We start from the raw sequence: 13442 nt of genomic DNA, 5'->3' as shown, positions 1-13442 counted from the left end.
TAACTCTGGTCCTCAAAAAAATTCCAATGATTACTGCCAGTAACACAGTGAAAAGAACATGAGGAAGACTCTTATGTATTGTGTGGGTTCTTAACCAGAAAACAGAAGCTCACCAAACAGTCCATGTTGTAAATTGGTCACATTTCTATGTCTCTAGACCTTTGCCCTTTGCCATGTAGCTGTGCACGACCTCTGATGGTGAACAAGGTGATCTCCCTCACCCCTTCACTCTGAGCTCAGCCATGTGACTTGTTTCAACCAGTAAAATGAAGTGTAGAGTTGCCAGGTCAAGCAAATAAAAAATACAGGACATCCAGGTAGAAATGAGGTGTGTGTGTTCCAAGCCTAAACCTCAAGAGTCCTTGCATATTTTCATTCACTTTTACGTGTCTATCTGCCTGAGCTACACTGTTATAAAAGATGTATATGAGGTTGGGCACTGTGGCTCAAGTTTGTCATCGCAGCACTTTGGGAGGCTGAGGTGGGCGAATCAATTGAGACCAGGAGTTCGAAACCAGACTGGCCAACACAGTGAAACCCCGTCTCTACTAAAAATACAAAAATTAACCAGACATGATGGTGCATGCCCATAATCTTGGGAGGCTGAGGCAGGAGAATCACTTGAAGTCAGACAGTAGAGGTTGCAGCAAGCCAAGATGGCACCACTGCACTCCAGCCTGGGCAACACAGTGAGACTCTGTCTCAAATAATAATAATAATAAATAAACAAATAAAATATATCTATGGACCAGAGTAAAATCTCCACTGTTGCTACAACTAAGGTAAGCCTCAATCACCCATCTATTGTTTATGCAAGTGAGTGAGCCCAGCCAGATCAGCAGAACCATCTGTTTGACCCCCAGTCGACCCCCTGAATCATAAGCAACACATATTGCCTGTTATGTGCCACCAAGCCTGTGGTTATTTGTATTGTAGCATTATTATGTTAAGAGATAGCCAAATAGCCCATAAGGGAAATATGTGATAGTGGAACTTATGAACTTATTGATTAGAGAAGGAATCTAGTGATTTCCCACTAAATGCAATGAATATGCTCCTCTCCCTTCCTACCACATTCCATACATTGAAACACTAGGGAGAAAACATCCTCACATTTTCTATCTCTCCCCTCACAACAACGAGTTAAAACCCTTCCTAAGTGCTCATTACCCTCCCCACCTCTACATCCAAGAATTGGGTAGAAATACTGGCATTGCCTTGTGCTTCTTTGTTGTTGTTGAGAAGGAATCTCACTCTGTCACCAGACTGGAGTACAATGGCACTATCTCAGCTCACTGCAACCTCTGCCTCCTGGGTTCAAGCGATTCTCCTGTCTCAGCCTCCTGAGTAGCTGGGATTACAGGTGCTGTCACTATACCCAGCTAATTTTTTTTTTTTTTGGTATTTTTAGTAAAGATGGGGTTTTACCATGTTGGCCAGGCTGATCTCAAACTCTTTACCTCAGGTGATTCGCCTGCCTCTGCCTTCCAGAGTGCTGGGATTACAAGTGTGAGCCACCTCGCCCAGCTGCCTTTTGCTCTTAATAAAAAGGACTGGTCACCATAGGTGTATTCTTCTGTGGCTTCTGAAGTTGGCAGACCCAAATGGCTTGCCCAATATTGCTGGGCAAGGACAGACTTAAAGGCCCATCACTTTCTAGTCAGAGCTACTTTGGGTAACATGTGCAGCCATATGTGAGAACTGAATTCTTCCAGCCTCAGCTTTGACTTGGATAAAACAACAGATACAGAATATCAAAGTGAATAAAACAAGACCTTCACCTCCTCATACAAGTGGGAAAAGAACATAGCCTCAAAACTTTGTCCCATGAATCTTCAACCTTCTAGCCAGATCAAAATGATAAAAGGACATCAGAGAAGGTAGACGAAGAAAACTGGCAAGGGCTTTTTGGTTTGTTTGAGAGAGGTGTTGCTATACTGTGAACCTCCATTCTCCTTTTTTTGGGAAATGATGAGGGGACAAAGGTATAGGATGACAGGCTGCTGAAGGAGATGTCTAAAACCCCACAGTACCTTTTGCAATATGTTCCCTGCAGTTGGTAGAGGACCGGTTCCTGACTCATGACTGAGAAAGCCAAAGTGAAGCATTGTCTAAGGCCTGCCCTCCAGCGGGGAACAAGGAACTGTCTCACTCTTTCATGACAAAGCCAAGAGAGTGCTCCGCGTGGGGTCGGCCTGCACGCCCAGGACTTGTTGGGCAAAAGATCCTGGGGACTGGGGTGAGCCATGCCCCTGGAGAGAGACCCAGCTCATCTTGTCTTGGGTCCTGCCCAAGAGGGTAACAGAAGGGTGGGAAGACCTCAGCAGGAGTTGAAAGGGTACAGCTGGATCCTACAGGCTGATTGAGAAGTTAGAAGTGGCCACCTAAAAGAGAGAAATCCACACAGGCAAAGGAAGCCACAGGAGAAGGAGCTCAGCACGGTACCTCAAAGACCCCAAAAAAGCACCGGTGGAGAAAGGGTCTGTTTTAATCATCTTGTTATCCACAACCTACCTAGAGACAGCAGCCTCAGGCCCAAAGATAACAGAGCTATCCAGCCTTGTAAAAATCACAATGCGCCCTTATCTCTCCTTCTCCCACCTTTGACCCTGGCAAGGAACCAGAAGAAAGAAAAAATGTGCGGGAAGAAGAGGTGAGCAGGGAGAGGCAGCTGAGAAAGAGTCAACCAGAGGATGGAGCCTGATGCAGGTCAGCACTGAAGAAATGGAAATGATTCGATGCTATCACATTCAAAGTTTTGATGAGCATCTTTACCATGACATTCTAATTACTGAATTGAGATTGTGTTTGCAAACTACAGTGACCTTGGAGTACCTTTTGTATAAGAATGGAGGCAAAACAGTAAGATCTACAGAGCTGACCTCCCAGGCCAGGGGAAAATTAATCCCACTTAATTGAGCTTCAAGATATGCTGGGTGAAAGACTATAATGCTGTGTTTTGCTTATGACCCAACTGATGCTTGTAAAACCCACTGGTTACATATGCAAAAAGCTGTATTTTCTACTCCTGATTTATACTTATTGTTTTCCGGTGTCTTGCCAGCACTTAGGGACAGGTGAAATTCTTGTGCTTTCAGTTACTAAATCCTGGTTGCTATCAGAAAGAGACTAGAGAGGATGAAAATTCTTAAAGATCAAAGACCACTGGGGCCTGAAATATCCAAGATGGATTGGAAGGACTAGGGGACATTTCATGTCTCCTTTATTGCTCCTGTGGCCTGATTGAGATATGTTGGATCATTCCAGTCATCTGCTTCCAAATGCCTCTTTTCTCCTGCATCTTCCACAGCCCAGATAGCCCAGCTGAGTCACCAGGAGCTGAGGAGAAACTCCTTCCCCAAGCCCTCAGACTTCTATCTCTCCAAGCCCTCAGACTTCCCTCTCTCTCTCTCTCCCTCTCTCTCTCTCTCCCTCTCTTCCTGTCTCCCCCTTCCCCAAATCCAAGTGCCACTTAAGAAAGTAGAGATGGGAATCAGTGTCAAGAAAGAAATTGTCTAATATTTCAGTTAGAGGGCCACTGCTGATATAGAACATCCCGTTTTAAAACAAATGGCCCAAAACAAGATGAAAACATTAACGTAGGAAGAGAAGAATTTCTGTATTACCTTTTCATTTGTGAACTATTGCGCCCAGTCCTTAAGATATACAAAAGCAAGCACAGATTATTATTTTAAACAGCAAAGGCAAGCTTTGCCTTGGGGTTGGTAAGGCTAATCCCCAACCAGCTGGTATGAAAGGAAACTTGTTGCTTACATTGTCTTATCTTCTCCTGGCGCCAAACAAGTCCAAGCCTGGTGGCCAGATGAGATTCTCCCTCACAGGGAAAGGAGGTCAGCGCTGCACTCCAGACTAAGAGAGAGGAGAGGGAGGAGAGCAGCCCTGCAGGAGCCCAGAGAGCCCCTCCCCTCCACTGACAAAAGCAGCTCTGCTATAACCCAAAGAGAATGCTAGAAAAAGGAATGCTCTTCAGTTAATCTGAAAAAGCAAGAAGGACAAACAGACCATATAGGAGAAAACAATGAAAATGATAGATTGCTCAGGAAGGAAACAGATCTACACTGGCTTGGTGTAGAAATCAAACTTGTAAATGTGTCTACTCCCTGGGGGCCTCATCTATTTCTGCCTCAATCCACCACCCAAATCTATACATTTTCAAAAATATTTGATGTTCTCACTTCAACCTGGACTATGGTAGATTTTTAATCTGCTTCAATTCAACAAGAGGTCATTGGGCATTCACTTTGTACAAGGCACTATGACGGGTGATACGGAGGCAGCAATGATGAGGAAAATATGAATCCTACCCTCAGGAAGCTTTCAGTCCAGGTAAGATGTGAACACAAATAATAAAGATAAATACTAGATAGTCTTTGGTGTGTGCTATAATACAGGAAGCACAAAGGAAAGATTAAATCCAGCTCCAGAGAGGAGGAAACGATATCGGAGAGGCCTTGTAGACTAGTAGCCTCTGACATGCATCTTGAAGGGTGTAAAGTATTTCAAGAGGTGGGAGAGGAAAAAGGAGGATGAAAGAGCCTGTTTGACTGCCTGACAATAGGTGAATTCCCAATGTTGCCAACCTGCATTGGACTAACCCATGCTAAGGGGCTAAATGGATGGAATTCCTAAAGGTCATGGCATTGGGGGAAAATTGGAAACACACAATGTGTTGTTACTAGAGTCATGGGGTAAGAACAGAGCACAGAATCAGACCCTGCTCCTTTTCCATCCTGAAAAACACCAGTTGTCACAGACAACTCAGCATTCTTTGGCTCATACGTGAGCAAATCCAGTGCTGTCTAGCCTGGCCCCCGGGTGGCACTTCACCTATGCCAGCTACTATAAAAACAGCATGGTGACAACACTTGGGATTAACAGCCTAGGGTTTGAACCACTTGCCTTCATCAGTTTTACCTGCCTTCCACATTCTTTCTTACTCACTTTACTCCAATTTTTCAATATTGTCTGCCAGCATCCCAACAAGAATCTCGGTTTACCATTCTACTACAGCAGATCACCTGCTTTGGGTTTCAACCAGACCTCAGCTCTAGGCATCCTAGCCTGGTCATGTTGTCAATCAAATTTGAATCAGGTTCTTCTGGGTTCAAAGAGCAGGTGTGGATCCCAAATGCAGTGCAGGGGCTGTTACCATGCTGCCCAAATTATTCCTGATTGCCTATGGAGTAACTTGATGTTTAATTCCACTTTTAAAAATCTTCCTTTATTTTACAGTAATACGTGTCTTCGTCCGTTTTGTGTTGCTATAAAATAATACCTGAGACTGAGTAATTTATAAAGAAAAGAGGTTTATTCAGCTCACAGTTCTGTAAGCTGTACAAGACGCATGGCTCCTACATCCACTTGGCTTCTGGTGGGGTCTTCTGTGATGAGTCAAAACATGTCAGAGAAAGTCAAAGGAGAAGTAGGTATGTGCGAAGAAGGGACAAACCTGGGGACACCAAGCCATTCATGAGGGATCCATTCTCATGATCCAAACATGCCCCACCAGGCTACACCTGTATATTGCCACTCCAGGGATTAAATTTCAGCATGAGATTTGGTGGGGACCAATCAATCATATCCGAACCATAGCACCATTCCAGAAGATACAATACGCAATTTTGGAATTTGCTTCACAAATGTATTCAAACTGAACAGACTATCAAGAGTGCTTTAAAAAGTCATTTGAGAAGACATACACGTTGGTGCCTTTGCATTGGAAGGAAATGTGAGATGTTTTACAGAATCGCAGGCATGAGGTCAGAGACTGAGAAAAGATCTTAAAATTACAGGTGTCCTCCATAAGCACAACCATCTAGGCCATCTGCTGTACGACATACAGGATCTATTATCAGCGATGTCTCCTGGTGGTACTCTCCTCCACTGTTCAGATTGTCTGTCATTGTGTGAAACAAACATACTAATTGCTTAGTGAGCAAATGGTGCAGGCTAGATCATTTAGGAAAAATTCACTGGAAACTGAGATCTTCAAGTCAATAGCTGTAAAACATAAAGGATCCCTAGCAATAGAAGAGCACGAAGAAAGCTTTGCCTTTCTCTGTCTCAGTTTCTCCTTTGTGCATTGGGGATAAAAATGGTACCCACTTCATGGAGATGCTGTGAGGAATAAATGAGCTAAGACCTGCAGAGCACTTGAAAAACAAAATGTGTCACATAATAAGTACTCAGTAAATGTGCACACAGGGCAAAGGAATAAAAGGTCAGCCATTAATCTTTCCGAGGCAGTCATATTATTAGAATTAATACCAAAGGCATTCATTTCAGTGGTAAGATTATCCCATCTGAGTGACGTGGGAGTGATGGAGGCTGAGCAGAATTTGATTCCCACCTCTCTTCTGCCCCAAAACCACACATGAAGAGAGAGGAGAGAAGCCTTTCTAAAGAAAGAATAATTCCTCTATGGTAATAGCCTCAGCTCTCCCCTTCACATCTAAACCGACCTCCTGCACTGTGACTGCCTCATCTACGAGTGTGGTGTTTTTAAATGACCACACACCCCAGGAATCCCTTCCTTGGCTGGTCAGGTACCTCAGGCAAGCTCAGACTCTGCCACCTCAGATCACAATCAATAAGGAGATTGGGAAGTTTACAGAAGCCTCACCTCGAGGCACTTACAAACCTTCAGCGATCACTCCTGAACAGAATCAGATAAGTGCTATTTAGCTTTTTGTTTCTGCTTTAAGAGAACACACACCAATAAGCTCACTCAGTAAGAGAAAACCTAACAATGCCGAATGTCTTGCAATGAGGATATAATACTTTTCACCTTCTCTTCCCTGATTTCCTAGGGATTTCTGCCTGGAATCTAGAGTGAAAGCATATCCATCAGGTGCTGCAGGGGACGGCTGTAAAGGCCAAGAGTGCTAATCCCACTGAATCTCCACTGTATATCAGACCCTGCTGAGCTTTTTTCTATCAATTAATAAAAAGTCTGTAGATTTTGATGTTGGCTTCTGTTTGTACTTTCTCAAGTGAGTCTGGCTTTGGGCTAGTAAACAGAACATGTGTAGTAAATCCTTAATCATATGGAGATTAAATCTGAGGGACTGAGGTAGGGGTTTCTGTTAGCTCCTGCTGACTCAGCAGGGGCTTTCGTGTATCCATTTTACTGGTGAAGAAACTGAGTCTCAATTAGGTTAAACAATATCTGAAGGTTACACCAATGCTAAGCTCACAAGTCAGGAGGATCAAAACTGCCATCTGCCGACTTCAAGTTCAGCACTGTCCTCCTTCCACTCCGCCCTCCTCCATTCGCCCGAGCAACTGTAGTTCACACAGGAACAAAACAAAAGGCAGAACAGAAAGTGGTCACCAGAGTTCATCTGCAGGGGTCTGTCATGGAGATGAATTCAGGTTGGAAGTACCTGACCTATGGTTAGGTGGAGCTCTGTGATCATTTTTGATGCAGAGAGACTTTTTTTTAATGTTTCTGGTGTCTGCTTGGTCCGGCATAAAGACAGATGGAGGTACATGACAGGCCAGCAACAGTGGCAAGAAGACAAAGTGAGTCAGTGCTTTAGGAATGAACCCGAGAGGGTTGTCTCTGCTTTCTTTCTCCAAGTGGAGTGACCATAGATCAACAACCAACGTGGGGAACCTGGAAACAATAAAAGCAAAACTCCTAATGAGCACGCTGCATTGGAATCTTGGAGAAGTACCAGGGGACTCCAGCCAGGTCAGCGCTCACTGCCCTGGTCACAGGGGAGAACCCCTAGACAAGGCAGGCTTGGATAAGGAGTCCTGGAAAGGGAGCATCCTGCTTTCTGGGGGCAGAGAATGAGGATGGACCGTAGAGCGGATATTCTGGGTGGAAGCCAGATGTTTGTACAATCATGACAATAATGTATGGTCTCTATCTGTGCATGCCTCTCCCTCTGCTAACTGAATTTTGTTCCATAAACTTGTACTTCAAATGCCAATAAAAGATTTGCCAATCCCTGCCTGTCTGGAACAGGCATTCCCGGGGAATGGAAGAGGAGATAATAAACCTAACCCAGGACTCTGACGGCAGTTCACAATGGCACACTCGTGGCGGCATAATCCTGTAGAGATGGTACTCAACACTTCCCAAACTTTGGTTTTGTAGCCTGGTGTGTGGACTTGGCTGCTTGCCAGCACCTCTCCTCCTCATGAAGTGGCAGTGTGAGCTGCAAATGGAACTGGGGCCGCAGAGCTGATGAGTGATTTAATTGACGGCTCATGAAAAGTGGACTTCTCCATAGATTCATGGGTAAAGAAAGATGTTACATTTAAACCCAGAAATTTTTCTGCCTGCTAAGAAAAGCAACAGAATAGATAATTAAAGCAGTCCTTTTTAAGAACTCAGAAGGAAAAGACAGCCCAGATGAAAGGCTGGCTTCTCATCCTAGGCTCTTTTTCTATCCCTCTGTGTTATTAGAGGTTAAAGCTGTTAGGCATGAAGTCTGGTCCACTTCAAAAGCTGGAGGACTTGCCTTAAGGGGTCATGATTATTTTAGTTCCAACCTTCTATAGTATCAGCCACGGCATAAGAAGCGAAAATGCCTAGAATTGAGGGTTTTTTAAATGACATTAAAAATATACAAGGTATAAAACTGTAAAGTACACAAGGCATGAACTCTAAAATGTGAAAAAAAAAAAAAAGGTGTGTCAGTAATATGATAAAATGTAATGGAGAAGAAACGTAGAAAGCTTGATTTTGTGTGAACACCAGAACACCACTTTACTTTAATGCCTTTACTATTTCTTTAGAGAATATTTATTTACTATTTCTTCAGGTTATTCATCCTGCCTATTTAACGTCAAAGCAGCAACACTGAAAAAAAAAAGTTACACTGATAAAATTCCATCTATTTCATCCAGACCCAGGATGGGTGTTTGAGCTGGTCTATCTTTGTGTAACGGATGGAGTAAGGGAACATTTTAAGTGAACAAAATTTGGACACAGTACCGCAAATTTGTAAGGAAATGCTCCTATTTATGTGTATTTAGGTATTCGGCAAATTATTAGGTTTTCAGTAATTATTTTGTAATGGGATCCGTCTTTTTGTAGAGGCATTATCATTCTATATATATAAATTTTCACATACTGAGATTTCCTACAGCGAGGTAGGCCTGAGTTTTATCATCTTATTACTTCTGATTGGCTTGATTTTTGTAAGAGTCTTGTACAATTTGTACTGCTAGTATAAAACGTAACTACACGGGGCCTGACCCCATAAGCGAGCAGAGAATAAATTGGAGGCCACTGGGGTACAATTCGGTATATTAACTCACCCCTGATTTACATTCCAGCCTAATGGAATGAAATCACAGCTGGATGGAGAGAAGAACGGTTTCCTGCCAGTCCATGGGGCTGCCCAGGCAGGATGAAGAGCGACCGGACCGGAGCATCCTGGGCAATGGCTAAGGCTGAGCATGCGCAGAAGGGTTAAAGCACTCTGGGCATGCGTGGAAGGGTTAACGCACTCCGGACTCACCTAGAGCCGCATAGGCGCACATGTGCACCAGCGGGATTGTAGTGCTCAGCGTAGAAATTTAGCTGTGGGCAACAGAGATCCAAAAAGAATCGGAGTTTTCAGAAAGGAATTTATTTCTCACACATAAACGGGCAATTCAAGACTGTCGGGTGGCTCCTCCTTTATCTGGGACTCAGGGTGCCTCTGTCCTTTCTTCTCCTCTGTCGCTGGGACATGATTGCCACCCTCATGGCCCAGGATGTGATACCAGCAATCATTCCACTTTCGAAGTAGTGTTACAGAAGACAGTCTGTGGGAGGAACTTTATACCGTTATATGTGTTCTCCTTTCCCAAGCTAATGGAAGCTACGTGGCCACCTGAACTAAAAATCACATTCCCGGTGCTGCAACTAGAACTTCTGGCTAAGGGGACATGAGGGAGTTTCCTGGCTGTTTCATTAAAGGTAGTGTCTGCAGGCGGCTTCTCCCTCCCTTTCCTCCATCTTGGACAATGAGGTCAAAGCCCCCTGGGACCTCCACTGGAGCCCTGACACCAGCCCTGCTCTGCCTATAGTAAGGCTTTTGCGTATGCATGAAATGAACTTCTATCTTTTTAGCCACTGTCCTTTGAGTCTCTGTTGAATGCTGTGGAACTAAATCTTATCTAATACACCCATCTTAAGGGAAATTTCATGAGAGGAGAAAAATCGGCATTTTAATTTGCTTGAGTCCAGTGGTTAGCCCAATAATCTGACCACTGGCCCTTTTCATTTGTGCATTTAATACACATTTATCTAGTATCTACAATGTGCCAGGCCCTTAAGGTGATGCAAAATGAGAGTGCCCTCATCCCATCCCTCAAGGAACTTCATAGCAAGTGGACGACAGAAAGAAGGGATTAATGGATTGAATGTTAGTGATACGACAGGTACTGCTGTCATGGTTTTCACATAGTTTTTTTTTTTTTTTTTTTTTTGCATGTGCTTCTCATAAAATGTCTGTGTGATCCTCATCGGATAGAAGTGGAGTTTAAACCTCCAAGAGTTTATAGAATTTGCCCAGGGTTACACCTAGAATAAGGGATGGAGTCAAAATTTAAGTTCAGATTTCTGACTCTTGAGTCAACGATTGCAGCAGGCTGCTTCATGGACATGTACATGAAAAACAAGAATACGTGACTATGTGACAAGTGCCCAACACATCAAATGCCTTAGCTGATGTGTAACTAACTCCTCTGAGAGGCCACTCAGATATTATAGTTTTTCCAATGTCACTTTGTGTCTTACATCAAGCAAGTATAGTCTTATTCCTACCCACTCTGTAAAGAAGAATAAACTGATGTAGGATCACAATGCCTACATCATGGGCACAAAAGTGTCACCTTACAGGTTCCATTACTATGACTACAATCTGCAATTTTATATATTTTTTAATGTCTGCCAAAAAAAATCACTGGAAAACTCCCCTTCTGACCATCATTTTTGCCTGCTCATTCACTTTGGTTTCTAGCCTTTTTCCCTTGGCTCATTTCTCTCCCCACATTCCACACACATAAAATAGCGTTTGTGGCCTGTATTTCCCCTCATCCAATGGGTTTATTATGTGTAATCTACCCTGAAGCATAAAAAGTAGCCTGTCCAGACTTTTGCAGAATTATTATGCCATCTCCTAAATCATATCACACCTTCTGCCAAAAATACCCAGCAATTATTTTACCATTTGCAAAGGTAAACCAATATTCAAAATTCCAGACACCCAAAAAAGTCTAAATGGGATCCATTGTTTTAATCAATCAAAGCATTTTTGTGTGCCAAATTATAATACCAATTCTGAATGATCACTCAACACGTGGGCAGAGCCTGACTTGCCTAGCCACTTTAAAGGTAGTGAGAAAAGATGACAAGCCTCTTTTTTATACCAGTCTGAAAGACTTGTCCTAGAACATTATCTGAATTCAACCCAGCAGAGTTCCTTGTCAGAAGTATCTTTGAAGAAAGGAACTATGATCTTTTATATTTTTTGATGGTTACTAACACTAGCTCATGAAACTAACAACCTCCAAATCTCACTGACTTCATAAAATAAAGGCTTATTTCTTGCTCACATCATCATCCAATTGGGTTTTCAGTGGTTAGCCTTCAATGTGGTGATTTGGGAACACAGGCTCCTAACATCTGTTGGCTCCTCAGAGTGGTTCCTCTGCATTTGGCTAAAAGAAAGAGACGTAAGAAACTATGAAATATTCGGCTGCTGTTCCACCATCAGGCTTGGACATCACATCCTGTGTAACATGTTCCATTATCCAGAACTTAGACCCCATACCCCTAACCGAAGTAGCCTTGCAGTGTGCACTGGACAAGGAAATGGGGCTGGAGAACAAAGAGCCAGTTTCTGCCCCATGTTTGAGGACAACACTGTAGAGGTTGGCTTCACCAACCACGTCAGATGATTGGCATGTGTTTTCTCATGCCCTCAATTGCCTGGATGCAGGTGTGTCCAGCAAAAATGATTGGCCAGCATCCTCTGTGAAACACAAAGAAAAGGGGAGGTCCTGGGCATAAATATGCAACCCCCAGTGGTCATGTTTTCCAATAAGCTTGGATTTCTGTTGATATTCCTGCCCACCATCCCCTACCCATCTTTAGTGCCACCCCAACATGACATTCTACAGTTCTGGGAATTAGAACAGTGAGCCTTTCACCCCTGCAGATAACAGACAAAATCCATGAACCTTTATACAGATAAGAGGCTTTTACTCCATGAGGATGACTTTTGTTTGGACTAAGAGTATCCTATCTTCAGAAGAAATTCTCTCCTAAGACCATTAAGATCATCAAGAAAGAAGCCTTTTTAAGTCAGCACTTTGTATCTTTATTAGAGTTGTAATGAAAAATAAGCACAAATGTGTGTTCTTCTAGAGCATGGGATAGAAGCAGCAGCAATGAACTCAAAATTTGGCTATGGTTATACAGTAGTCATTATGGCCTTTAAGTCTGTCCACAAATACTCAGGTTCTCTTTCTACAGACAAAGTGAGATTGTACTTTTCTGACATCTTTGAAGTTAGTAGGGCCTTAGGACTTGACTTGGCCAATGTAATGTGAGTGGAAGTGACATGTCGTTTCCAGATAGAAACCTGAAGAGCCAGTGCTTGACTCATCATGTTCCTGTCCTCCTTCCCTGCCCCAACTCTGTCATGATCTGGCGATGACTTTCCCACAGGCAGTATTCACAGAATCTCTTTTCCATAGAAACTCTTGAGTCTGGGTCCCCGAGTTACCACCATAATCAGAGGTCCCTAATGACTCTCATTGGACATGTAGCATGAGAGAGAAAAAAAATTTACTTCATTAAGTCACCGAGAATTTGGAGAATATAGGTCCCATGTGATTTGTTTTTAGTCATACTCTTCCATGTACTCATGTTTTGTTATAAAAATTTCACACTTGCAAATTATATATAACATACCTGCCTAATTTTTAAAATGCACACATGAACCTACAACTCACTTTCAGAAATAGAACATGATCAGTTCCTTCAAGCTCCACTGGTGACTAACCTCGACTGATTGCCTCTTCCCAAAAGATGACCACTATCTCACTTTGTGTTAATAATTCACTTGCATTTCTTAATCATTTATCTCACATCTAGAATCTCTGTGTTTTACACATTGTTTAACTTTATGCAAATGGAATCTTCCTGTATGTATTCTTCTCAAATTTACTTTTCAATCTAATATTAAGATTCATCCATGCTGATGCATGTAGCAGAATACTATATTGTATGAGCATAAGAAAATGAATTTACTCTTTCTCTTATTAGATGGTCATTTGGGTTTACTGTTTGGGATTTTTGCTATTAAAAACTACACTAATAAGAATATTCTTGCATATATTCTAGTGCATATACACAATAACCTCCTTAGGGTGTACACCCAGGAGGGGAAATGCTGACTTGTGTAGTA

General features: G+C 42.8%; 1 long non-coding RNA gene across 1 annotated transcript in view; it reads right to left on the bottom strand.

Moving 5' to 3' along the window:
• The window catches only part of LOC108542632 (uncharacterized), a 72652-nt gene extending 63256 nt beyond the window's left edge, over positions 1 to 9396 (bottom strand). Inside the window, exon 1 of the long non-coding RNA XR_001889318.1 lies at positions 9298 to 9396. This is a non-coding gene — a long non-coding RNA (uncharacterized LOC108542632). The remainder of the gene's footprint in view (positions 1 to 9297) is intronic.
• Between the last annotated feature and the right edge of the window lie 4046 nt (positions 9397 to 13442).

The sequence above is a fragment of the Rhinopithecus bieti genome, unplaced genomic scaffold (assembly GCF_001698545.2).
Source record: "Rhinopithecus bieti isolate Rb0 unplaced genomic scaffold, ASM169854v2 scaffold_19708, whole genome shotgun sequence".
Classification (NCBI taxonomy): domain Eukaryota; kingdom Metazoa; phylum Chordata; class Mammalia; order Primates; family Cercopithecidae; genus Rhinopithecus; species Rhinopithecus bieti.
This window is presented reverse-complemented; position numbering and strand designations above follow the sequence as displayed.